The following is a 24,447-nucleotide window of genomic DNA, read 5'->3' on the forward strand; positions in this document are numbered from 1 at the left end:
GAAGTAGGCTGTGATTTTTCTGAGGTGTCAGTGATCTGTCAGGGGTGTCAGTGGGCTGACTGAAAGGTCTGAGAGGCTCTGGGTTCAGGTTGGTGATAAAGTAATCTACGGTACAGTGCTGCTGACAAGAGATGAGATGTACAGTTGAAGTCGGAAGTTAACTTCTTATGGCTGGGGTAGTATTGAGTAGCTTGGATGAATAAGGTGCCCAGAGTAAACTGCCTGCTACTCAAGCCCAGTTGCTAATATATGCATAATATTATTAGTAGTAGATTTGGATAGAAAACTCTGAAGTTTATAAAACTGTTTGAATGATGTCTGTGAGTTTAACAGAACTCATATGGCAGGCAAAAACCTGAGAAAAATCAAACCAGGAAGTTGGAAATCTGAGGTTTGTAGTTTATCAACTCATTGCCTATCCAATATACAGTGTCTATGGGGTCATATTGCACTTCCTAAGGCTTCCACTAGATGTCAACAGTCAAATACATTTTAAACTCAGTTTTTCACTATTCCTGACATTTAATCCTAGTAAAAATTCCCTGTTTTAGGTCGGTTAGTATCACCACTTTATTTTAAGAATGTGAAATGTCAGAATAATAGTAGAGAAAATTATTTATTTCAGCTTTTATTTCTGTCATCACATTCCCAGTGGGTCAGAAGTTTACATACACTCAATTAGTATTTGGTAGCATTGCTTTTAAATTGTTTAAGTTCGGTCAAACATTTCGGGTAGCTTTCCACAAGCTTCCCACAATAAGTTGGGTGAATGTTGGCCCATTCCTTCTGACAGAGTTGGTGTAACTGAGTCAGGTTTGTAGGCCTCCTTGCTTGCACACATATTTTCAGTTCTGCCCACACATTTTCTATGGGATTGAGGTCAGAGCTTTGTGGTGGCAACTCAAGTACCTTGACTTTGTTGTCCTTATGCCATTTTGCAACAACTTTGGAAGTATGATTGGGGTCATTGTCCATTTGCAAGACACATTTGCAACCAAGCTTTAACTTCCTGAATGATGTCTTGAGATGTTGCTTCAATACATCCACATTACTTTCCTCCCTCGTGATGCCATGTGTTTTGTGAGGTGCACCAGTCCCTCCTGCATCAAAGCAACCCCACAACATGATGCTGCCACCCCCGTGCTTCACGGACTGGATTATCTTCTTCGGCTTGCAAGCCTCCTCCTTTTCCCTCCAAACATAACGATGGTCATTATGGCCAAACAGTTATATTTTTGTTTCATCAGACCAGAGGACATTTCTCCAACAAGTAGGATCTTTGTCCCCATGTGCAGTTGCAAAACGTAGATTTTATTTTTATGGCGGTTTATCAGAAGTGGCTTCTTCCTTGCTGAGCGGCCTTTAGGTTACGTTGATATAGGACTCGTTTTATTGTGGATATCGTTTTACTTGTGGAGGTCTACAATTTTTTTCTGAGATCTTGGTTGATTTCTTTTGATTTTCCCATGATGTCAAGCAAAAAGGCACTGAGTTTGTAGGTTGGCCTTGAAATACGTCCACAGGTACACCTCCAATTGACTCAAATTATGTCAATTAGCCTATCAGAAGATTCTAAAGCCATGACATCATTTTCTGGAATTTTCCAAGCTGTTTAAAGGCACAGTCAATTTAGTGAATGTAACTTTCTGACCCACTGGAATTGTAATCCAGTGAATTATAAGTGAAATATTCTGTCTGTAAACAATTGTTGGAAAAGTTACTTGTGTCATTGACAAGGTAGATGGCCTAACTGACTTGCCAAAACTCTAGTGTGTTAACAAAAAATGTGTGGAGTGGTTGAAATACAAGTTTTAATGACTCCAACCTAAGTGTTCGTAAACTTCTGACTTCAACTGTAGTTTTACCTGCAGTTGGAGTCCCCTCAAAGCCTATTGAATATGTACAGTGCCAGGTTGTGCCTAGGGGGGCATCTGGTGTAAGCCTCTTAGGTCATAGGATATGGCTTGGGTGGGTGTAATAGTGGGAGTTGAGCCTTTTCCTGTTCTCACAGCCTGGGCATATGTGTAGCATGTCATGATGAGGTCCTTGCTGCAAGGGGGCAGGGGGCAGAAGGGGCGTAGGCCTGATCTTTCTCCATCTCTACATGTCTCTCTTTCTCTCATGCTATCTGTATAAGAGAAAGTTTGATGCCCACCTGTTTATTCAGTGTAATCTCTGTCATCTCAATTTCTGTTTTAAGCTCCAAGGGCTCTTGAAGACCCCTTTGTCCTGCTGTCTCTCTCTTTTCAATTCAGAAAGATTTAATTGACATGGTAGACCTATGTTTAAATTGCCAAAGCACATGAAATTAACAAAAATGAGAAGAAACAAACTTCAAAACAAAAAAACAATTAGAACATTGCGCTCAAATGTTTCAAACAGATAAAGACATTTCAAATGTTATGTTATCAGCTGTGTACAGTGTTATAAAAATGTGCAAATATTTGAAGCATAATTGGTTGGGAAAATAAATCTACATACTGGTTGTATTTACAATGTTGTTTGTGCTCTCAAGGCAACAGGTAAAAATTCTTACTGGGAATTTACCAATGTTAGATATGTTTTAAAATTCTTTGGTGGTCTGTGATTTGCAGCTCTGTTTCCACCTCATTTTATGGGCAGTGTGCCCATAGCTGGTCTTTTCTCGAGAGTCAGGTCTGCCTATGGCGGCCTTTCTTGACAGTAAGGCTATGCTCTCTTAGTCTGTACTGGGTCAAGGATTTTCTTAATTTTGTTTCAGTCAGTGGTCAGGTTTTCTGCCACTGTGTACTCTCTGACTCTTTCCAGTGTGTCAAATAGTTATCGTAACATTTTTTCATGATTTCACAATTGAATGTCACGTGCACAGTGAGTACAGTGAAATGCCTTTCTTACAAGCTCTAAACACAATAACAATGCAATACTAAAAATAACATAAGTTAGAACAATAACACACAAGAAACAGAAATAAGAAAAACACTACAGTGCATTCAGAAAGTTTTTAGATCCCTTGAATTTTCCAAATTTTGTTACGATACAGCCTTATTCTTTAATGGATTAAATATTTTAAAAATCTCAACAACCTACACACAATACCCCATAATGACAAAAAAATAATAATAATACAAATTTACTTAGGTATTCAGACACTTTAAACAGTACTTTGCTGAAGGTCCTTTTGGAAGCGATTACAGCCTTGAGTCTCTTGAATATGACGCTAAAAGCTTGGCACACCTGTATTTGGGCTGTTTCTCCCATTCTTCTCTGCAAATCCTCTTAAGCTCTGTCAGGTTGGATGGGGAGTGTTGCTGCACAGCTATTTTCAAGTCTTTCCAGATCTAGTATCTTAATTATGGCTAGGGGTTCCGCTAGCGGAACTTTTCGACAACATCCGGTGAAATTACAGAGTGCAAAATTCCCCAAAAGTGATTAGAAATATTTAACTTTTATACAATCACAATTGCAATACACCAAATTAAAGCTTAACTTCTTGTTAATTCAGCCACCGTGTCAGATTAATGGAGCACCCCACCATACAAACACATGACAATCATATTTCAACCTACCATGCGCGACACAAAACTCAGAAATAACTATATAATTCATGCCTTACCTTTGAAGATCGTCTTCTGTTGGCATACCAAAATGTCCCATAAACATCACATATGGTCCTTTTTTTCGATAAATTCCATCGTTATATCTCCAAAATGTCAATTTATTTGGCGCATTTGATTCAGAAAACTCGCCATGAGTAAAATGTTTCTAAAAAGTTACCAGTAAATTTTGTCCAAAAATTTCAAACAACTTTCCTAATCCAACTTTAGGTATTTTAAAACGTAAATAGTCTATACAATTTAAGACGGGATAAACTGTGTTCAATAGAGGATAAAATGAAAGTTGAGCGATCTCCAGGTCACGCGCCCCAAACAAAACTTTAGAGTGTTTTCTATCCAAATCCAATGATATACATATTCTAGCTTCTGGGCCTGAGTAGCAGGCAGTTTACTTTGGGCACGCTTTTCATCCGGACGTGAAAATACCGCCCCCTAGCCCGAAGAGGTTGTTAAGATGCTTCTTAGATTGATGACACCAGACATGTAAGTACATTTTAGTATGTAATTGTATCTTAGAATAACAATCCCTAATGCACCTGGCATAAGCTTCCTGAGGCTTTCTCAAAGCATGGTTATATATGGCAGACGTAGAAAACGACTACGGATAGGGGAAAGCAATCCCCCAACTTGAGCAATACTGCTATCTATTGGTAAACATAAGTATACCAGGTTACTACATTGCCCCTTTTAATACTAATAACTCAACAAAATTCCTTTCTAAGCTAAAGCAGCCAACTAACATTTTATGATTTTCTCTTAACAATCACATGCTATTTTAATATTACATTTTTTCAAACATGATCTCCCTTAGGATCTGAAATAGTCTGGCAGACATCTCACTAACAGCACTTCACCCTTTGATGGTGAAACAAAGTATTTTTGTGGAGACTTCACAGAGGGAGGTCGTCCTGGACTGGTGGTGACAGGAAGACCTTTTGGTCTCAGGTTGTTTGTCCAACTGAAACTTTGTGAAATATTCCAATGTCCTGTCCTGCTCATTTAAGCATTGATACATGTCCACGTATGGAACTGGAATTCGAGTTTGGATCTGATCCGAGTGTCTCCTTAGAATTTGTCTACTTCCGATGATCACAGTATAGGTCCTGAGCAATCCTCAATTGTAGCTGGAATCCATTTAGGACCAAACCCATAGTTCTCGTGTAGACATTGTTTCCAGGTGAGAAACTTTTGACTTTTGTTCTGTTGTCATGATTCCGTTTTTGATTCCATTGCTTTTATTGTATTTTCACTTTCAGGTCTGGCCTGGTGAAATCCATGGTTGACCTTAACCTCCTTGACATCAGCATGTCTGCACGTGACAACCCAGTTATAGCTTGAGGAGTGATCCTGTAGCTAAACAAGAATCTGGACACCTTTGTTTCAATATTGTCCCCTTGCATCATCCTCATCCCCTCCAAGGTCTGAACCCACGTTCTACTAATCCGTTTGAAGATGGGTGAAAAGGGGCAGACGTTACATGCTGAATTCCATTTTGTTTCATGAAGCTTGTCAATTCAGTGCTAGTAAAACAAGTAGCATTGTCACTAACCAACATTTGAGGCAATCCCATGACACTGAAGCGTTGTCTCAACTTCTCAATCGTAGAGTGGGATGTTGACTTGTTCATGGGGTAAACGTCCATCCACTTTGAATGAGAATCAATCAGCAAAAGGAACATTTTCCCTAGGAAGGGTCCAGGGTAGTCCACATGTAGTTGTGTCCATGGTTTTTTGGGCCATTCCCATGGATGTAATGGCTTGGTGGGGGGTGACTTCCTGTTACTCTGACAATCTGCACACAGGCTAACCTCATTATCCACATCCTGGTCCATCTTTGGCAACCAGACGTATGACCTCGCTAAGCCTTTCATTCTCGACATACCTGGACGCGACTGGTGCAACAATTTCAGTAGCATACTCCACCCTTGTGGTGGGATAACTACTCTTGAACCACACAGACCACACCCATCTCAAACACTCAAGCGGCGAGTGCAGTAAGACATGATCTGAAGCTCTGTCACTGTAGGCCATACTTTCAGGATACATTCATGCACTTATGATAATGTCATGTTCTTTGAAGTTCATTGCCTGATTTTGTGCTGTCTTCACGGGGGCATCATCCAACACACCGATCATCAAGACTTGGTCATTTTCTCTTTCCTGAGCAATGATTTCTGGAAAGGCCAGCCTACTCAGAGCATCAGCATTCCCATGGTATCTACCTGGCTTGTAAATTACTCTGTACTCGTAGGCCCTGAGCCACACAGCCCAACAACCTCTTTAACACTTGTCGGAGCTTGTGCACCAACGACAGCCCTCACTTTAGCTTTTACAGTGTTTACCCCCTTGGGGCTTGGCGTCCACCTTATGACCTAGGTCCTGCACTTCATCTGCTAACAGTGTACACTTGCTCCTCTTCAGCCGGAGACCGGCCTCTTCCATCCCCCTCAAAACTTCACCCAAGTTTCTGAGATGTGACTCCCGTGACAAGAATGTTGTCAAGGTAAACTGCTACCTTGGGTATGCCCTGCAGAACTCGCTCCGTGGTTCTTTGGAAGATAGCTGGTGCGGAAGACACCCCAAAAGGTAAGCATTTATAGGTAAACATTCCTTTGAGGGTGTTTATGGTCAGGTACTTCTGTGACGCTTCATCCATTAGCACTTGTTGATATGCGTGACTCATGTCCAGTTTTGTGAACGTTGAAAGCAAATCATCCACTTTGGGTATAGGGTACTGCTCCAGTGATGAAGCTCTATTTACAGTCAGCTTGTAGTCACCTCATAATCTGATCGAACCACCTGGCTTGAGTATGGGAACAACTTGACAGGAATAGTTATATCCTCTGCTAATAGTCTGTCACATCCACTTTAGGCTTCATGGCATATGGAACTGATCTTGGCCTATAGAATCTGGGAGTAGCATCTGCAGCAACAAAAATGATAGCTTGGACCCCTTTTAATGTCCCTAACTCTTCTTTGACAACACACTCATACTTTGAAAGCACCTGCCGCAGTGTCACTGTCTCTGTGGTGACATGTTTGATTTCATCGCAGTTCAATTGTATTTCTTCCAACCACACTCTCCCTAGTAAGCTGGGGCCAGTACCTTCCACTATTAAGATAGAAAAGTCTGCCTTTTGTCCTTGATATTCCACTTGAACATCAGCAACTCCAATCACAGTGATCTTCTCCCCTGTGTATGTTTCGAGTATAATGGGGGTGTCTCTCAGTGTAGGCACTTCAACTTCTTTCCACTTCTCATTGAATTGGGACATGTTCATCAGCGTGACGCTACATCCTTTGTCTATTTCAAACGGTACCTTAGGTCCATTTATTCCCATTTCCACAATGAAAGGCTTCACCCTTTTCATACTCACACCCCTTGTACACTGTACATTGAGAACGCTTGCTCTGTGTCTACTCACTCACTTTCACTTTCTATCACTTGATTTGAGCGGTAGCTAAAGCATTGCGAGGTATTTGGTATTCTTCTGTCCATTTTCTTTTCTGTAGCCTGTGGCTTTTTCTTATTGCGGCACACCCTCGCAATGTGTCCTATTATGCCACAGGCATAACACTTTTCACGTTTGAAGTTACAGTCAAACACTGTGTGTTTGCCTTTGCAACGAGACGTCTCTATTGGCAGCTGCCCCGCGGCTATCCCCTCTTTGAAATTCAGTGCACCCAGAGCTACTTGTCTTTACTGTACGGCACGCAGTTGCGACACTTGCCTGCAAATCCAGCGCATTTCTATTCGCGGACTCAATGGGTGCATTCTCAAACGTGAGATTAGGCTCACACATTATCATTATCCCCACACACCAGCCGATCGCGTAGCATTTGTGATAATGTATTCCCATAGTTGCAGTCCAATGCTAGTTCTCAACTTAGCCACATATTCCCCCACTGATTCAGTAGGTTTCTCATGTGTCAATCAAACTTGAATCATCGCACTGTTTCAATGGGTTTGAAGTGATCTTTTAATAGTTCGCTATATCTATGAGTGACTTATCCTGGCTTCGGGGCTCAACAGGTTTCTCATTAAGCTGTATGTCTACGCACCGACAACACTTATGAGTTTATAGGGGTGGTGCGGTGAAAGGGAAATGGCCCGTGCCTTGTTGAACACCTCTCTGAGATCTTGGTACTCTGCGGGAATGGCGTAGACGTCCGGAACCACCTCCGAGGACCCAGGATGACATCCCAGGGCAGGTTGTGCCGCCTTCAGACAATGGGTGTGGCAGAATGGACTCCAGCCCATGATGGCACCCGTAGACCAGTTGATGAGTGGGTTGTGTCACTGGAGCCAGGAGAATCCCAAAACCACGGGGATCTGGGAAACTTGTAGAGCAGGAACTGAATGGTCTCGCTGTGATTCCCTGACACACATAAGTTGATGGGAGTGGTGTTATGGGTGACCCGACCTATAGAGCCCCCGTCCAACGCTCTAACATCCATGGGAATGGAAAGGGGCTGAGTGGGGATGTTCAGCTCGGAAGCCAGTGTGGCGTCAAGGAGAGATTTGGACTGGTTTCCCCACAGCAGAATGACATGAAAAGGGTGCGAGTAAGGAAAGCAGAAAAGTTCCTTGTATGGCCCACCAGAGTTTGTACTATCATATATGAAGGTAAGACCCAGATGCAGACCACGTCAAATAAACAATAGTTCAATATTTCAACAAGGGCAGGCAATAGACAGGTCAAGGCAGGCAGGGGTCAGTAAACGAGAGGTGGGGCAACAGTTTCGGGTGGCAGGCAGGGTCAGGGTAAGGCAGAGGTTGGTAATCCAGAGCGGGGCAAAGGTACAGGTCGGCAGGCAGGCTCAGGGGCAGGCAGAGTGGTCAGGACAGGCAAGGGTCAAAACCAGGAGCTGAGAGACAAAATTCTGGTTAACTTAAACAAACAGACGACCTGGAAACAGACAACCAGAGAACACAGGTTTAAATACATACGCGATAATGGGGAAGATGGGAGACACCTGGAGGGGGGTGGAGACAATCACAAAGATAGGTGAAACAGATCAGGGTGTGACATATTTCTGTATAGCGGCATCAGTTATTTTATTAGCAGCAAAGAAATGTTCCTTTATTTCACAGTACTCCTCCCATTCCTGATTTTTAGGGTCAAATGGAGGTTGCGAGCCTATTGTTGCCAAAACTATATTTTCCGGTTCGCTCTCCCCTCAAATAGTCAAGCATTTGTCCTACTCGTAACCAGGGAATCAATCCTTCAGCATCTTCCACCTCTCACTTGAGTCTCACATCCAGCGTCACACGCCAAACACTCCTTTGAATTTGTGGAAGACAAATCCAAAGCAGTCATCCATAGTCATCCTCGTCGCTAAATATGTATCATCTTGTGACCATTTCTCAACGGAGCGAGTTGCGGGCACTTCCTATTTGAGCTTCTGCTTGTAAAAATAAGGCAATAGTACAGAGTCATGATCCTATTTGCCGATTGGCAGACAAGGGAGGGCCTTTTGTACTTGCGTGTGTGTAGAATAACAGTGGTGTAAGACTTTATCACTCCTAGTTGCAAAGGAGACAAGTTTGGGCACCACGTGGCTTAATGACACATCATTATTATTTTTCTTATCATGAGGTGGAACGTATACAAGTCTCTAAAACAGCTGAAAACTCCCTGATAGAGGTAGAAGAGTTGGCATTTGACCATTAGGTATTCCAATTTGGGTGAACTCCCTCATGGAGGTAGAAGAATTGGCATTTGAGCATCAGGTATTCCAAGACGGGTGAATAATGGGCCGACACTTCCACCACACTCGAGTCATTATACCCCCTCTCAATTTTACCTGACTCCACTGTCCTGTCCGCATAGTGAATGGGGAATTCATTGAGTTGGATAGTAATGGGGGGTATCTTGTCCGAGACCCATGTTTCAGAAATGCAGAGAATATTGCAGTTTCGAGAGTCCTGTTGGTAGCAAATCCGCGATTGGAGGTCATCTATCTTATAATCAAGTGATTTGCCAGAAGAATGGAGTGAAGAGGTTGCCGGTTTTCCCTTTGTCTTAATCTCACCAGGATCACCCCTCTTGCTTCTGTAATGCCTGCATTTCCACTTGGGTAGGCCGAAAATTGGGTCGGAATTACAGAAAGAGCCCAGGGCAGGTGAGTTGAACTTGAAGCCACATTTGAGGTAAGTAACTGCTGATCTGATGTTCAGAAATTCTTGTCGGTTGTAAGAAATTAAGGCAGATTTCGTAAAAAATAAAGTAAAAATAAACTACAAAAGAGTCACAAATAATCAGTTGGTTCGGAACTTGCAAAACTGCGGCAATCCAGTACGACGCCATCTTATCTACACTGAGTACACCAAACATTAGGAACACCTCCCTAACATTGAGTTGCATCCCCCCTTTTGCCCTTAGAACAGCCTCAATTTGTCTGGTCATGGACTCTACAAGGTGTCGAAAGCGTTCCACAGGAATGCTGGCACATGTTGACTCCAATGCTTCTCTCAGTTGTGTGAACATCCAGTTAGCTGGATGTTCTTTGGGTGGTGGACCATTATTGATACACACGGGAAACTGTTGAGCATGAAAAGCCCAGCAGCGTTGCTGTTCTTGACACAAACCAGTGCGCCTGGCATCTACTACCATACCCCATTCAAAGACACTTGAATGTTTTTGCCTTGCCCATTCACCCTCGTCTGTTTGCCGATCGTTCAGTGTGCTGTGTTTTAGGGACCACCCGCTCTAGATGTCTGACTGCCAAAAAATCTCATGATTCTATATGTAAATTGGTGCGTTGTCAGTTCGCAAAAAAACATTGATGTGCTAGGTACTCTCAGTGAGCAAAGCTTTTGATGTGTTTGAACCCTTAGAAGTATCTACAGACTGATCTACTCACTCAGTTGCAGGTTTCTGGTGTGCTTCTTCTACTGGTTGTTGGTTTGCTAGAGAGTTTGCTGGGTAGTCCTATGCAATAAGAATCCCAATAGTTGTCAAAATCCAAGGCTGTAGGTTTGAAGTTTTGGATTAATGGTTGTGTTGTAGAAGGTAGTTTTATGTGTGAGTCCTTGTAAAACAATCCAGGTTTATCCAACTCTAATTCAGGTTTGAGGTTATTCAGGGACTCATGTGCCCCCAACTTAACCCCCCCCCCCTCTCTCTCTATCTCTAGCTCTCTCTCTATTTCCCTCATACCCCTCTCTCTTCCTCTCATTGAGTCTTCCTTCCTCTCTAAAACATTCCCAGTTTAGAGTAACAGGCCGAGGGCACGCTGGCTGTCATTTCATCCTGTTTTACACACATCTCCTGTAAAACAGATATAGTATCACAGAGCAGCTCCCACTGTAAAATGTATGTAGTTCTGTCCTTGAGCTGTTCTTGTCTAATGATGTGCTGTATTATGTCATTCTGTATTATGTTTTGTGTGGACCCCAGGAAGAGTAGCTGCTGCTTTTGCAACAGCTAATTCTAATAAAATACCAAATACCAAATAGCCACACACGCGCACACACGAACACTCGCTCGCTCACTGACTCACAGACTCACTCACTCACAGACTCCATCACTCACTCACTCACTCACGACTCCATCATTCACTCACTCACTCACTGACTCCATCACTCACTCACTCAGACTCCATCACTCACTCACTCATTCACTCACTCAAACTCACTCACCCCCTCACTCACTCAAACTCACTCAGATACGCAGACTCACTCACTCACTCACTCACGCAGACTCACTCACGCAGACTCACACACAGACACAGACTCACACACAGACACAGACTCACACACAGACTCACACACAGACTCACACACACACACACACACACACACACACACACACACACACACACAGACTCACTCACTCACTCACTCACTCACTCACTCACTCAGACTCATCACTCCATCACTCACTCACTCACTCACTCACTCACTCACTCACTCACTCACGCAGACTCACTCACTCACGCAGACTCTTTCACTCACTCACACACACACATACTCACTCACACACACAGACTCACACTCACACACAGACTCACTCACTCAGACTCCATCACTTACTTACACAGACTCACTCACTCAAACTCACTCACTCACTCAAACTCACTCACTCACACAGACTCACTCACTCACGCAGATTCACACACTCACACACTCACACTCACACACTCACACTCACACTCACACTCACTCACTCACTCACTCACTCACACACAGTCTCACTCACACAGTCTCACTCACTCAAACTCACTCACTCTCTCAAAGTCACTCACTCACGCAGACTCACACACTCACACACACTCACACTCACACTCACTCACTCACTCAGGCTCACACACACACACACACACACACACACACATACACACACACACACACACACACACACACACACAGTCTCACTCACTCACTCACTCAGGCTCACACACTCAGGCTCACACACTCAGGCTCACACACTCAGGCTCACACACACACACACACACACACACACACACACACACACACACACACACACACACACACACACACAGTCTCACTCACTCACACACACACACACACAGACTCACTCACTCACACAGACTCACTCACTCACACAGACTCACTGACTCAGACTCACTGACTCAGACTCACTGACTCAGACTCACTGACAGACTCACTGACTCAGACTCACTGACTCACTTACTCACAGACACACACACACTCAAACATCCCTGAGATGTTTGCATATCTCTGATCTTTCCTGTGCCTTCTCTTATTCACATAGAATTCGGATGTGTTTCTCGGCTCTTTAATTTGTCCTTTTTTTAAGAAGAGAGATGAAATCTGACATGCATCTACATCTATATTTGAAGAGCGTAGCGAAGAGTGGATGGTTTTAAGTGGTTGTTGGATGTGTTTCGTGACCCTTGTTGTATTTTTATTATGTGCCGAGGTGACCTTTAAACCCTGGCTATGCAGGAAGCAATCGGAAGCGGCAGATAACCTCCTACTTTGCATAGACCGACTGACTCTCCTGTCTCACTGTGGTACAAACGCACACACCCACATGCAATGTCTATATCTGCTTGCCCTGAAGCAGGGCCACTCTTTGGCGGGGAGTGAGGAAGGGAGAGGAGGAAAGAATGGAGGGAGAGAGAGAGGTGGTAAGGCAAAGCGGCATCTGTAATGTAAATGGATGCCTGCAACCCTGCATTATTCAAAGTGTTCAATGGAAAATTTAGCTTTTTTGATCTCTTGTCATTAAACTTCCTGGCAGAGTGGTCCATTCTCATTTGGGTTATTTTGGCCCAGTTCGCCTTCACATTCTCCTGTGTCTTCGTTTTCTCTCCTTTCTCTCTCTTTACCTCTTGTAATGTAAACAAAATACTTTCTCCCTCAGCCTTTTCAATGGGGCTGCCGCAAGCTTTCTCTCCCCCTCCCTCCATCCTCCACTCCTCTCTTTGAGGTCATGACTGATAAGCACTCTCGTCTTCTTTCCTTCCTTCCATCCTATTGAGTCGCTTGAAAAGAGGAAAGAATTGAAAAAGAAGAAGAAAGGAGCTACGTTCTGTTTTATGGCCCTAATTTCCTTGTGTATTTGATCTGAGGATTATAGTGTGCCAGCAGCCACCAGGCACTGCCACGATGCAGATGGTGGATCATTATGAGTTTCTCTCCCTCACTCTCTCTCTCTCTGTCTGTCTCTCTCTCTCTGTTCAGCCTCAACGCTCTTCAATCTCAACACTCTTCCTATTAAGAGAGCAGAGAAAAGGATTATGTTTCACTCGTCTGAATGTCAGATTTGCACAATGCAGAGACGGTGAATTTATTGAGCGAGCACAGCTCCATTGTTAATTGCTGTGGATGGTAGCAATGGAGGGATAGTTATCTCTGTTCGGTTCCTCTCTCTCACTCTCTCACTGTTTTTCTCTCCCTTTTTTTTTATTCTCACCCTCTCTCTCCTTTGTTTCCCTCAACCCCTTTTAGTTTGGAATAGTTAAGATGTTTGATGTGGGAATGCAATCAGCGGTCTTGGTGCGTCGACGACAAAGTTCCATTTATTTTCTTGTTCCGTTTATTTTGTCATTAATGCGCCTGCACAGTTTTGCATGTCGTTTGGATGGGCTGCCGGGCCGGAGCAAAGAGAGAGAGAGGAGGAGAGAGGGGGAAACTGCTTTATTTCTATTTGATGGATTAGAGCCTGAGCTTTTTTGAATAATTCATTTGAAGTTATTAATGTGACTGTCAGATATTTTGAGCTCTGGACCCTGTTTATCATAAGGGCGTCTCAGTATTGCAATGTTTTTCCCTAAAGAGAACTGTAGCGTGCAGCAGCAACAGAAGCATGTCTGCCTATACATGCGCTCTGGATAAGAGCCACTGCTAAATTACTAATGGAAATGTAGCACCTGCCTTTCCCTAAATCTGACACAAAGACAACAGGCATATTATAGTCGTTAATGACATGAATGGCCCTGACCTGGATCACAAATTGCACCAAATTCCCTTTATAGTGCATTGCTTTTGAACAGAGCTTTATGGGTCCTGGTCAAAGGGAGTGCACTTTAAAGGGAATAGGGTGCAATTTTTGATGCATAATAAACCTAAGTGTTCTGGCTTCAGTAACTTCCTGGGTATAAATCTGAAACTGTACAGATGCTGTATGGGTTGTTCTGGCCAGGTCATGACGTAAGTCAAGGTTACTTACTGACTCGGTTGGCTAGCTAGATAGTGAGAGAGGGCAGGAGAAAGGGAAGGTTCGAGCGAGCGAACTGTGGCTAAGTGTGTGTGGGTCTCCGATTGTGGCCGCATCCCAAATAGCATTCTATTTCCTACTTAGTGTACTACTTTTGACAAAAGTTTCTCTCTCTGTGTCTCTATCTCTGTGTTTATATCTGTATCTCTCTCTGTTTCGGTTGGCAGGTAGTGTAAGTTGTAGAAGGCAGCAGCCAGGCTGGTTAGCTTGACGATGGATGGCCTGACTTGACTGGCTCCATCTAATGATCACTGCATGTTGTGCGATTGGTCAGACCGCTGCAGGGTAATCTTTCCACGGACATAATTCTTGTCAAAGTGCTCTCTCTCTCTAGCTCTCGCTCTCTCTCTGAGTCTATTTCCATCCCTCTCTAAAATTATCTTAATTTTCATCTACTGGCTCTTTGATTGACACCGAAGGTGTTACTTTGAGATGTTTTAATACATTTTTTCCTTCCCCTTGAGGTTCCCACTCCCCGATTCTTGGGAAAGTTTGAGAAATGCAATAAGAGGCAAAACTCTTTGAATCGTCAACCTTCTGTCCAAAACTTTGACTTTCTGTAACTTCCAGGGAGTCAGTATCAGTGATGGATCACCGAAACCACAGGAAAAGCCCTTAGCTCTTGAAATGTAGCCTATATTGTATTGTACAGTCAATATCAATAAGAAATATACCTGTAGAGAGAGAAAGCAGCCAGGGGTGTGTTTCTCCTCATAGCTGCCTTATAATCTTCAGAGGAAACATCTGCTGTGTTGGAGCATCCAGAGCTGTGGTCAAACCACAAATCTGGAAGTGGGAGGATGTCCTTTAGACGCGGTGGATCTCAACTCTCCTCGCGGACCCCCAGACTTTTCACAGTTTCCTTGTAGCCCTGACTTACCACACCGGACTCACTAACCAAGGGCTAGATGATTTGTTGAAACGTTGAATCGGGTGTACAGCTCTGGAATAGGTCAAATGGATCAAATGCATGGCGTTTAAGGTGTTTAAGAACCATCTACTGTGTAGGAGCATCTCCAAAGTTGTGGTCGAATCATGGTCAAACCACAAATCTCAGCACAAATATAGGAGTGGGAAGGTGTCCTTTAGAGGAACCACCCCCCCCCCCCCCCCCTCTTTGGTCCCCTTGCAGTGAGGGTCTAGTGGGCACGCACACGGAAACACTCACACTGTCATGGCAAGATTAGAGGTCTCGACCTCCGAGGCAGCTGGAAGGGGTTTCATCACAGATAAGATGCTTTGTGTGTGTGCGTGTGTGCGTGCGTGTGTGTGTGTGTGTGTGTGTGCGAGAATGAGTTCTCACGTGTGGTCACGTGTGTTTTGGTGGTGTGTGAGGCAATGGGCCTGTTAGCCATCTGAAAGCTGTTTCCTTTCCTGGAGGATGAATCTAACATATCTGCGTTTGATGTCGTTTATAAAGACACTTTGAGCAAAACCACACATCACAACCATCTCCAATGGGCTCATTTACGCACATCAAAGAAGCACTGCACAATCGTATTTTCCATTTGCCAGGTTTTTATTGCTTTTTCTAAATTGAATGAACCTTTCTTGGGTGATGTGGGACGAAGTTGTAGGCAACTTAACAGAAGAAGATTGCAACACATCAATGTTAATAAAAGCCCCAACGAACAAGAACAACTTTTGTCGAGAGTAAATGATTGGTGTTCTCAAACACTGGTTTGTGTGCCGAAGCAGCTCCTTCAGTACACCAGAGAGAGAGACACAGAGGGAGAGACAGAAAGAGAACAACGAAGAAGGAGAGTGAGATGTGGGGATAAAAGAGAGATGAGAGAGGTGGATATAGAGATGGAGGGAGAGAGAAGTATTATTACAACGCAGCAGATGCTCTCGCTGCGTGCTGTGACAGAAAACAATTTGTTTTTTTTGTTTGTCTCCTTGTTTATGTGTATGTTTCCTCTCAAGTGTGTATCTTTTGAACATTTTAAAACATTGTACACTGTCTCCCCGTGTGTGTGTGCAGCTCGTATGAGAGTTGTGATTGTGTGTGTGTGTACATGCGCATTTGTGTGTTCGGCGTTCATATGAGAGGTGTTTGCACAGCACATCTAAGTCCTGTTGTTTATGTGACCTTGGTTAGTTTCACCTCCTGTCACTGTGGTGATGAAGCCATGCCATTTCTCCTTGCCTCCTACTGCACTCTGTGACAGAGGGGGCTGACGCGCACACACGCACAGAGGTGGGACACACATACATCCAGTGGTCATTTTAACATGAAAAGCTATGCAAAAAAACAAAAACACTTTTAATAAAGCAATTATAACAAATTCTGCAGAGTTCAATTAATGTCAACTTTTCCATCTGGAAAGTGGTTGTCAAACAGGGATTGCTCAACTTTGAACTAAGGAAATGTTGTATTAAAAAGCACACGTGATTTGCCATCCCTCCCGAGGAGTGTGCGTATGCCTAGCCAACAGCGTTCCTAAACCAAACATATATTTTCCCTATCTGAGTATTCTATATTTTTCATTAATCTCATCCTACCTTCTCTATTTTTTCCCTCCCTTTATTCTGTCTCTCTTTTAGCTTATTTAATTTTATTTGGAGGGCGGTGTAGAGGAACCAAAGCAGCTGTTTGGGAGGCTGCTTTTCAATGGAGAGGTACAATCACTTAATCACTAAATGACAAATACTGTCTAATGCAGTGATCCTACTTCCTCCCCCTTGTGTGTGAAAGACGTTTGTACGATGTGTGTGTTGACACGTGTGTGTGTGTACCTGAGTGTGTTCACTCATTCTACTTTCGTAGTGTGGATTGATTCAACGTCCTTGGTTCTGTCTATGACTTCCCTTTGGCCATGCAGCTTAACGACAGTCTATTGAGTTTGTGTGTGATGCAGGGTCTGTGTTTTTACAGAGTGTGTGTGTGTCAGGGTTTCCATCAGGAAAACGTGGAGCTGGACATTTGACCGGCAGCATTTTAATTTGGACACATATTCATATGTTGGACACATATTCATTGGTTGGACACATATTCATTGGTTGGACACATATTTATTGGTTGGACACATATTTATTGGTTGGACACATATTCATTGGTTGGACACATATTCATTGGTTGGACACATATTCATTGGTTGGACACATATTCATTGGTTGGACACATATTCATTGGTTGGACACATATTCATTGGTTGGACACATATTCATTGGTTGGACACATATTCATTGGTTGGGCACATAGTCATTGGTTGGACACATATTCATTGGTTGGACACATATTCATTGGTTGCGTAACCAGATTAGCGAGTCTACCACAGTTCTCAGACTTGACAAATCACATTTAGTTTATGGGAGTTCTGTCTTAAAAGAACATGCAATTCAGATGCAATGGCGTGCATCCTTCTTACTGAATTCCGATGAGCAATTTGAAGATGGAATAAATAGGTGGCACGTCCACAAGGCTAGGGCAAACTTTCCCTAAAGTAAATATAATTAAATTGCCAAAATTGTATAGCCTAATTAGATTACCCCTGTCTATACAGAAAAAAATGAAAACCATTCAAAATAGGCTACAATACCAGAAAACATAACTTGGCCACAGACGATTATTAGCTTCTTTAAAAAAAAGAATCATAGATCCCAAATTCATACAACCACTAAGCCTAGGCGACATCCAAAAAACATTAAAAAGCAATGAGACATGCTTCAGATAGTGCAGCATGAAATGTTGATAACTATTAGTTCTTCAGCAATGCGCACACGGCAGTAGGCTAGGCGCAACTGGCCGTTCCATTCAATTAGCAGGAAAACACCAAATCTCCTGTTACATAAAAATCCAATCTATATAGGCTAGCATGGGTTGCTAATATGACTAGGATTGTGCCTTTGGCTACTGGAGAATGAAATAAAGTTGATTTGAAAACAAATAGAACATGAGAGAAAGACGCTACTGATTTCAATGTCATATGGAAGTCTTTATTAAACAATACTAAGTTGGTTGGATATTTGCTAGGCAACTTTTGAAGTAAGGGGAAAGTTGTCCAAATGTTTTCCGCATTTAACCCAATCCCTCTTAATCGACCACCACATCTTCAGCGCCCAGTGGGTTAACTGCCTTGCTCAGGGGCAGCACGACAGATTTTTACCTTGCCTAGTTGCCTATGCACTTGAATGAGAAGCATGCTTCAATTACCAGTTGAGAAATAAAAGTAGTAGCTCTTTTCAGTCTTGGCCATTAGCTTTTTTTATTTTTTACATGCGATTGCCTTTAGAATTGTTGTGCGATGATTGTGCTTATTAAAGCACGTTTCATTCCAACAGCAACAAACAGCTGTATCAGCAGTTCTCGCACTACATTGACAGCTATTTCAATCAAAGAGTAGGCTAAAATCCATTATTTTGCAATGGGATAACATTTCTCCTACTGGACAATTGGCCGGTGCCAATTTTATTTATCAGCTTTGCAATCGTTTTATCGGCACAAAGCTGGTGGAAAATCCGTTTTTGTGTGTGTGTGTGTGTGTGTGTGTGTGTGTGTGTGTGTGTGTGATGCGGGAGTCTGTGTTTCTACAGAGAGATGCGTGCAGACGATTTTGTTAGCCCTTTTGCTCAGACCCCTTTGCTCCCTATATGGCCTAAGGGCCCTGGTAAAAAGTAGTACATTATGTATGGAATAGGGTTTCATTTGGGATGCAGGGAGTGGAATCAGTGACCAAAGGCTGTCTCTGTACGCAGCCTGTTGTGAGGGTTTCAGCTACAGTAAATAGATACAATAGATGCACCCGGATTTGCTGAATGATTGTGGATGAAGGCAGTAACTCTGGGCGATAAAAAAATAAGGTGCAAGGGCATCCCGAGTGGCGCGGTGGACTAAGGCAATGGATCACAGTACTGGCTGTGCCACTAGAGATTCTGGGTTCGAGTCCAGGCTCTGTCGCAACCGGCCGTGACTGGGAGACTCATGGGGCGGCGCACAATTGGCCCAGCGTCCGGGTTGGGGGAGGGTTTGGCCAGCAGGGATGTCCTTGTCCCATTGCGCAATAGCGACTCCGGTGACAGGCCGGGCGCAGTACACGCTGACGTGCTTGCCAGGTGTACGGTGTTTTCCTCCGACACATTGGTGTGCTGGCTTCCGGGTTAAGTGGGCATTGTGTCAAGAAGCAGTTCAGCTTGGTTTGGTTGTGTTTCGGGGGATGCAAGGCTCTCGACCTTCGCCTCTCCTGAGTCTGTACGGGAGTTGCGAAATTGGGGAGAAAAAAGGTAAAAATATATATAATAAAGGTGCGTTATCAAAAGTTTCCACCTAAAACAACAAATATTACAGAAGAATTAGCAAAAACTTAATCACAGCAAAGAAAGGGAGGCGGCTCGACTGCTAAAGCCACAGAAAGGAATTCGGAGTCAAAAATGCACAGAAAGCATAAACACACACACACACACACACACCCTCTCCTAGATTCGTAGACAATAGAAACAAACAGTGCGGAGCAGAGCAGATAAACATCCCTTGGCTATAGCAACAAGACTGCCTGCTGCGCGCTCTGTTTCTCTCTCTTATAGCAATAGTCTAACGACACACACTGTTTCTCTCTCTATAGTCATTATCTAAATGATGACACAGGTGTTGGTTTCACTGGTGTCGGGAGATGAGGACAGGGAAAGATTTCTGGGAAAGAGAGAGAGGGAGGGGTGGGTCGGAGGAGGAGGAGGTGTAGTAGGGAGTGGGTTTACAAATAAGTGAGGGAGAACTGGAAATGGGACGAAGTGAGATGGAGGGAGGGAGGTAAGGTGTGTAGGAGTGGGTGTATTAATTAGTGTATGTGGGAGGAAGCAAGAGGGTGTAGAAGTGAGTAACGAGGGAATGTGGGAGGGATATAATGAAGGATAATTTAAATGTGTTGGATTTTAAAATATCAGTGTCATCACCACCAGCTGAATTCTCCCCATGATGGAACAATAAGATGAAGATTTACACTTTGTCAGCCATACCAGTTACAGAAAACTCTGTCTATAACTTAACACTCCCAATTTGTCTTTACACACCACATTACCAAAGTTATAAAAGGGCTATGTTGCAAATGGCACCCTATCGCCTATGTAGTGCACTAATTTTAAGTGAAACATATACGGTTCTGGGCAAAGTAGTGGACTATGAATGGAATGGTGTGCCATTTGGGATGTGTCAAGCTGAAGGCCTCTCTATTTCTCTCTATGTTCTCTGCCCACTGAGGGATGTCTCTGTTCAGAGTGGTGTTACATTCACACATGGATGCTCATGGGCCCATACACTGTCACTTACTCACCACTCACCGTCTGTTTCTCTCTCTTTTATTTATCTCCCGCTCTATCTCTCTCATTCCATCCCTCTTTCTCTCCCTATCCCTCTGTTTCTCTGCTGTCAGTTCCATAGTGTGTTATTATGGTCAGAGAACTTCAGTCCCGTACCAGTTGTTTATGACAGACCAAATCAAAATGCCTGCTTCTCAAATGGCACCCTATTCCCTACAAAGTGTGCTACTATTGACCAGAGCCCTGTTGACTCTGATCAAAAGTAGCACATTACATAGGGCGTATGGTAAAATTTGGGACTCAGACAATGTCCCTAGTGGGTTTAAAATGAATCCCTAATTGGTTTAACATTCATGTCTGTTTCACACAGAGACAGTTAAACGTGACAGTTTTTTTTTGCACAACACCTTGCCTTCCACTAGTTTCTAAATGACTGTACTATAATTCAATACAGGAAAATCTAACATATCAACTCTCCATAGGGAGCCTGTGAAATATGTAGATGTGAATGTCTTAATGATGTTAGTTTGTTATAGAAATAGCTCAAGGTTATTATGCCATCTTACAGGTGAAGGAAGGGCCTCTCTAGACAGCCTCCACAGTGTGTGAGTGTCTGCGCGATTGTACTATATTGGATATTGTTGAGACGATGCATTCTGCTCCATTCTTAGAAAAAAGGTTATCTGAGCAGTAATCTCCATAATGAGAGATAATCCACTACTGCCTATTATCAATCCACCCCGTCCCCGTCCTCGACCATCCTATGAAAACGTTCCAGGGGTTGCCATGACAATAAACGTGGTCACCACAGCGCTATGTGACTGTCTAACTTTTTGTTGGTTTTGTACAGCAGCAACAGACAGCCCTCACCCCATCAAAATCCACGGCCACACTGAATGGAACGATGCAGGGTTTTTAATAACAGCGTGGAGAGAAGAAAAAACCAAATAGAGTGGTATCTGAAAAAAACATTCAAATCTAACCCCTCAGTAAAACAATTCTAGATTTTAAATTCAATTCAATGTTCACAAATGTCAATTTTGGTGCCGACTGTAAATGGGTGAAAACCTATGGGAAATGATCAAATTGATTCCCTTGAATGGAATACATAGGCCAAGAGACTTGAGCACATTAAAACGTCCCTGTGAAACACGTGTATTGTGATTGTGTATTTGTTCCTGTTAGATTTGCACAACCACTCTTTTAGCCTGTTGTACTTGGTTTCTGGACATGGGTTACCAGTAGAGTGTGCTAGGCTTACACAGTGCAAGCAGTCCAATGCTGAACACACACTCACACAGGTAGGAGCTGGTTCTGACAGCCCCACTTCACTACCTCAGCCAGCTAACCGGTAGAAAAGAAATGGCTTCCTAATGCTCACCATCACCACAGCCTCCTCTACCTCAATTGATTTAGTTTTAGATCACTTTATTTTAAGAATGTGAAATGTCAGAGAATCATTTATTTCAGCTTGTATTTCTTTCACCATATTCCCAGTGGGTCAGAAGTTTACATACACTCAATTAGTATTTGGTAGCATTGCCTTTAAATTGTTTAATTCGGGTCAAAACATTTTTTGGTAGCCTTCCACAAGCTTACCACAATAAGTTGGGTGAATTTTGGCCCATTCCTCCTGACAGAGCTGGTGTAACTGAGTCAGGTTGTAGGCCTCCTTGCTTGCGTATGCTTTTTCAGTTCTGCCCTTAAATTTTCTATAGGATTGAGGTCAGGGCTTTGTAATGTACCTGCTTCGTCCAGCATCTTCACAAGATCCTTTGCTGTTGTTCTGGGATTGATCTGCACTTTTCACACCAAAGTACATTCATCTCTAGGAGACAGAACACAACTCCATCCTGAGCGGTATGACGGCTGCGTGGTCCCATGCAGTTTATACTTGCGTACAATTGTTTGTACAGATGAATGTGGTACCTTCAGGCATTTGGAAATTGCTTCCAAGGATGTACCAGGCTTGTGGAGGTCTAGAATTGTTTTTGATTTTCCCATGATGTCAAGCAAAGAGGTACTGAGTTTGAAGGTAGGCCTTGAAATACATCCACAGGTACACCTCCAATTGTCTCAAATTATGTCAATTAGCCTATCAGAAGCTTCTAAAGACATTACATCATTTTCTGGAATTTCCGAGCTGTTTAAAGGGACAGTCAACTTAGTGTATGTAAACTTCTGACCCACTGGAATTGTGATACAGTGAGTTTTAAGATAAATAATCTGTAAACAATTGTTTGAAAAATTACTTGTCATGCACAAAGTAGATGTACTAACCGACTTGCCAAAAATATAGTTTGTTATCAACGTAAACTTCTGACTTCAACTGTATCTACCCACGTCTAATTGTATTTAAGCGCACTCCCCTCCATCCCTCTCCCTCAATGTTTTTTCTCTCATACTATCTTTCTTTTTCACTTAAGATTTTTACATGTTTTCATCGAATGTACCAACAGTACTTTCAAAATGTTCCCTTGTCTGACTTTGTGTTTGTTGAATATGTTGGTTTACTTTGTTTCTTCAGACACAATCAACATCTCTCTCCAGGGTTGTTGCTATTCTTCTCTTCTATTTGAGGGAGTCGTGTGTGAGTGTGTGTGAGTGTGTGTGAGAGAGCTTTTGTTTGTTGTTTTTCTTGGCTTTAGTAGGAGCCCTGAAAAACACCACATACAGTACATTAGAAAGGTTTTCAGACCCCTTGACTTTTGTTAGTGGTGTAAAGTACTTTGGTAAAAATACTTGAAGTACTAGCCAAATCGTTTTTTGGGTGAATCTGTAATTTACTCTTTATATTTTGGACTGCTTTAACTTCACTACATTCCTTAAGAAAATATTATACTTTGTACTACTTACATTTTCCAATTCCTACTTACAAACCCAATACTCGTTACATTTTGAATGCTTAGCAGGACAGGAAAATAGTCCAATTCACTCACTTATCAACCAAACATCCCTGGTCATCCCTACTGCCTCTGATCTGGTGGACTCACTAAACACATACACTTTATTTGTAAATGATGTCTGAATGTTGGAGTATGTAAAGTTTTTTTTAAATCAGTGTAATGGTGCCATCTGAGTTTCATAATATAATGAATTTCATATTATTTATACTTTTACTTTTGACACTTAGAAATATTTTAAACCAAATACTTTTACTTTTTTTTAAACTTTTACTCAAGTACAATTTTACTGGGTGACTTTTACTTTTAATTGTGTCATTTTCTATTAAGGTATCTTTACTTTTACTAGTATGACAGTTGGGTACTTTTCCCTCCACTGACTTTATTCTAAAATGTATTAAAATACTTTTTTCCTCATTAATCTACACACAATACCCCATAATGACAAAGTGAAAACAGGTTTTTAGAAATGTTTGCACATGTATTTTACAAATGAAAAACTGAAATGCCTGATTTACATTAATTTAACGTGGTTATTCAATTGATTAGACATTTTTTGGAAACGAAAACACCTGTAAACACAAGGTCCCACAGTTGACAGTGATTGTCAGAACAAAAACCGGTTTCCATTGATCATGTTTCTACAACTTGATTGGATTCCACTTGTGGTAAATTCAATTGATTGGACATGATTTGGAAAAGCACACACCTGTCTATATAAGGTCCCACAGTTGACAGTGCATGTCAGAGCAAAAAGCAAGCCTTGAGGTCGAAGCATTTGTTGGTAGAACTCAAAGACAGGATTGTGTTGAGGCACAGATCTGGGGAAGGGTACCCAAAAATGTCTGCAGCATTGAAGGTCCCCAAGAACACAGTGGCCTCTGTCGTTTGGAACCACCAAGACTCTTCCTAGAGCTGGCCAAACAGAGCAATCAGGGGCCTAGAGCTGGCCAAACAGAGCAATCAGGGGCGAAGGGTCTTGGTCTGG

At 42.7% G+C, this 24,447-nt stretch overlaps 1 pseudogene; it reads left to right on the plus strand.

The window, feature by feature from the left end:
• LOC139366842 (ribonuclease 3-like) overlaps positions 1-24,447 on the plus strand; it is a 160,735-nt pseudogene that overhangs the window by 61,174 nt on the left and 75,114 nt on the right.

Source organism: Oncorhynchus clarkii, chromosome 15 (assembly GCF_045791955.1).
Source record: "Oncorhynchus clarkii lewisi isolate Uvic-CL-2024 chromosome 15, UVic_Ocla_1.0, whole genome shotgun sequence".
Lineage (NCBI taxonomy): Eukaryota > Metazoa > Chordata > Actinopteri > Salmoniformes > Salmonidae > Oncorhynchus > Oncorhynchus clarkii.